We start from the raw sequence: 4,135 nt of genomic DNA on the forward strand, positions 1-4,135 counted from the left end.
CCACCCCAACCGGCACCACGCCGACCTCCAACCGGCCAGGCCCCACCAGTGCCAGCACCACGCCCGGGACCGCCACGACCCATCCAGGTCACTCTGGGGGATGGCCAAACCGTCGACATACCGTACCACGCCGCCACCATCTCACGGCGGTATAAGGTACGCACCCCGACGGGCCGGTGGATCATCAGATTCGACCGACGAGGAAGACCGCGAACGATCCGTCGAATAGCCACCCCCCCCCTAGAAAAGGAGGGTGATGTGACGACCCGATTAGCCGTCACTAGTCACCCGCGCTCGTGTAAACGGCCCCTTTCGGGGCCACCACACGAATACGTTGGGAATCCGCCTTTTCGCCCCCACCCGTCACTCGACCCCCTCCAAGCTAGTCTTAGAGTGGGGTGGCCGACGGGTATAAAGAGCGGCGCAGCCGAGACTTCGACACCAGTCCCGTCCTGGTCCCTCGAGCGTACTCAGGGATCACTCCTCAACTCCCACACTCCAACTCACCCCGGCCGACGAGCGTTCTCGTCGTGCAGGCCGAGCGTTCTCGGTCACCGGGTCCTGTCCGTAACTCACCCCGGCCGACGAGCGTTCTCGTCGTGCAGGCCGAGCGTTCTCGGTCACCGGGTCCTGTCCGTAACTCACCCCGGCCGACGAGCGTTCTCGTCGTGCAGGCCGAGCGTCCTCGGTCACCGGGTCCTGTCCGTAAATCACCCCGGCCGACGAGCGTTCTCGTCGTGCAGGCCGAGCGTTCTCGGTCACCGGGTCCTGTCCGTAACTCACCCCGGCCGACGAGCGTTCTCGTCGTGCAGGCCGAGCGTTCTCGGTCACCGGGTCCTGTCCGTAACTCACCCCGGCCGACGAGCGTTCTCGTCGTGCAGGCCGAGCGTTCTCGGTCACCGGGTCCTGTCCGTAACTCACCCCGGCCGACGAGCGTTCTCGTCGTGCAGGCCGAGCGTCCTCGGTCACCGGGTCCTGTCCGTAAATCACCCCGGCCGACGAGCGTTCTCGTCGTGCAGGCCGAGCGTTCTCGGTCACCGGGTCCTGTCCGTAAATCACCCCGGCCGACGAGCGTTCTCGTCGTGCAGGCCGAGCGTCCTCGGTCACCGGGTCCTGTCCGTAAATCACCCCGGCCGACGAGCGTTCTCGTCGTGCAGGCCGAGCGTCCTCGGTCACCGGGTCCTACCTGAAAGTCACCGGCGCCCGACGGAGCTCGCCCTTCTCAGGGCGCCCGTACGCGTGTCCGCGTTGGAAACTCTAGCAATAAGTCGTGTCCGCGTCCGTATAATCTGGTCGCGTCTCGTCCGTAATATTTCTATCCGTCAATCCTAGCAATAAGTCGTGTCCGCGTCCGTATAATCTGGTCGCGTCTCGTCCGTAATATTTCTATCTGTCAATCCTAGCAATAAGTCGTGTACGCGTCTGTATCATCTGGTCGCGTTTCGTCCGATTATACTGTGCTGTGTATAATGGTCTGAATCACGGGAGAACCACAGGAAGGTGGCCCCGAATAAACTCTACTTTTACCAGAGCAACCGTGTGTCATTGTAAATCTGAGTCTCCCCTCTTCCCGAATCCTGGCACCGACGAGCCGATCCGTGGCGTCGGGAAAGGTGCTTCGTTACAATATATATTATAAGAGGGAGAGAGAGAGAGCGTCGAACGAGAGAGCAGCAGCGGCAGCACACGAAATACGCGAGAAGGCAAATCGCCAGGGCGCTAACCGCACACACAATCGTTGGTGGTAATGGAGACGATATATCGCGGGGTTCGAGATTCTCGGCTCTCCCTTCTCTTTTATATACGAAATTCGGGCGGAATCGATTCGACGAGTACACGACGCGGCGCGCCGGTCCCCTTTTTTCGCTTTACGAAAATTTCGTGGACTCGGACACGCGGTCGGCTCGCGATTCAAAACCCTTCTCCGTAAAGAGGTAAAGGATTACGAATGCTCTCTCCGCCGGACGACGACGCGCCGTATATTTCTCCGTAATACCGTTATGTGTGCGGGCAAGGGCGCCTCGGCATAAGACGCGCGAGCGCTATCGCACCGAGAGACGCGGCACAGAGTGCGAGAGCAGTCCGGTCAGTCTGTGTGATGTACGGAGAGGAGAGACGGTGAGACAAGCGCTACCTACTTTCGGGAGACAACGACGCACGCGCCGCTCTAGGGAAAGCGGTGCCATTCACCGTCCTGACCCTTTTTTTGGCCGTTTGTTGCTCCCTTCGCGCGCGCTCTTACTCTCATCCCATTTCTCCTCGGCTCTCGCGTACACACACGACTTGGATACACAAACACGCTCCCCCTCTTAATTCGCGCAGCATTCTCTGGGCGCGCGTTCGCCAACGTTTTACACGCTTGTGCGCTTCTCCTCCTCATTATTATTATTTCGGTGTGTCATTTCAGACGACGCCAGGATTTGCACCGCGGCCGGTCGGCGCGGCACAGACACCTCGGGCGAACGTCCAACGATCGCTCGTACGCCCATTGTAAGCGTTGCACAGGGCACAGGCGACGCGCGCGCCATTCTCTGGTCGCCCGCGTCGTGGCCGTGCGCGCTTTTCGGACGCAAGCAGATTAGGGGTACTAAAACGACCCTCAGCCAGACGTGGTTTGGGAATTGTATCCGTGGACCGCAATGTGCGTTCGAAATGTCGATGTTCATGTGTCCTGCAGTTCACAAGTTGACGCGCAATTAGCTGCGTTCTTCATCGACCCACGAGCCAAGTGATCCACCGTTCAGGGTAATTGTTCGAAATTTTTGCGTTCGCGAAGAAACGCGCTTCTCGTTCAACCATCGTGGTCTCTTCTCTCGGACGAGAGAGAGAGAATAATCGTGGTGGCTCTTCGATCAGCCTGTCCGCGCGCGTCCTCGGACGCGCGCGGACCGCCGCCTCCCGCCAGGGAAGGCTACGGCACAAAGATAGAGTTGTGTGTTTCTCGTTCGGAGCGTCTCTCCCGCAACGGGAGAGCCGGAGCGGAAGCTCTTTGAAGAAACCGTCGGACCGACACAGTTGACAGATTGGTCGAAATATCATCGATCCCTTCTCTGTGTTATATATATATTATAATAATATATGGGGGTCCTCTCGCTCGGCACTCGCGGTCGCACACCGTGTGTTCTCGGCACGCTGACCGCTGCCCCGCGACAACGGGGAGGGCGCGCGTCGACGAACGTCGTGGGTGCTGCACACACGCGTGCGCGGGCATAGGTTACCACCGGTTCGCGCTCAACGCCGAATCGACGCTCTGTGTGTGTGTGGCCGGAGAATGGCACACACACGAGCGTGATCGCGAAGCGTCTCGCTCCGAATCGTCGTCGAACACCGCCGGGCGCGCTGCTCTGCTTGCCGACTACTTTCGGTCAGAGAGGCGCGACGGCGTCCGTCGTTATATCAAAACACAACAACAAATTCCGTCAAATCCGTTATTTTCTTTTTCTCTGAGAGCGCCTTTTCAGCGCGTCCATTCAGTCGCCGACTGCTGCGAGCGCGCGTCTCTCCCAAAAGAGAGGACTCTCGACGCAGAGCAGGACCTCCGGAACGTTAATGATCCTTCCGCAGGTTCACCTACGGAAACCTTGTTACGACTTTTACTTCCTCTAAATGATCAAGTTTGGTCATCTTCCCGGCAACATCGGCAATGCCGAGACATTGCCGCGCACCAGTCCAAAGACCTCACTAAATCATTCAATCGGTAGTAGCGACGGGCGGTGTGTACAAAGGGCAGGGACGTAATCAACGCGAGCTTATGACTCGCGCTTACTGGGAATTCCTCGTTCATGGGGAACAATTGCAAGCCCCAATCCCTAGCACGAAGGAGGTTCAGCGGGTTACCCGGGCCTTTCGGCCAGGGAACACACGCTGATTCCTTCAGTGTAGCGCGCGTGCGGCCCAGAACATCTAAGGGCATCACAGACCTGTTATTGCTCAATCTCGTGCGGCTAGAAACCGCCTGTCCCTCTAAGAAGATTTGTTTGTACGTTGGTAGTAAAAACCCGCCAGCCGAAGCCGGGGGCCTTCGCGATACCATAAGGTACGCCTATTTAGCAGGCTAGAGTCTCGTTCGTTATCGGAATTAACCAGACAAATCGCTCCACCAACTAAGAACGGCCATGCACCACCACCCACCAAA

The 4,135-nt window shown here is 58.5% G+C and overlaps 1 non-coding gene and 1 pseudogene across 1 annotated transcript; both read right to left on the bottom strand.

Moving 5' to 3' along the window:
• Positions 1-2,593: 2,593 nt before the first annotated feature.
• LOC146724768 (5.8S ribosomal RNA) lies at positions 2,594-2,748 on the bottom strand. Its single transcript, XR_014926424.1, has one exon. It is a non-coding gene; the product is annotated as a 5.8S ribosomal RNA (ribosomal RNA).
• Positions 2,749-3,547: 799 nt separating this feature from the next.
• Positions 3,548-4,135, bottom strand: LOC146724769 (small subunit ribosomal RNA; annotated as a pseudogene; the record flags this gene model as incomplete).

The sequence above is a fragment of the Nylanderia fulva genome, unplaced genomic scaffold, assembly GCF_048542155.1.
Source record: "Nylanderia fulva isolate GAGA-0341 unplaced genomic scaffold, ASM4854215v1 Scaffold1179, whole genome shotgun sequence".
NCBI lineage: Eukaryota > Metazoa > Arthropoda > Insecta > Hymenoptera > Formicidae > Nylanderia > Nylanderia fulva.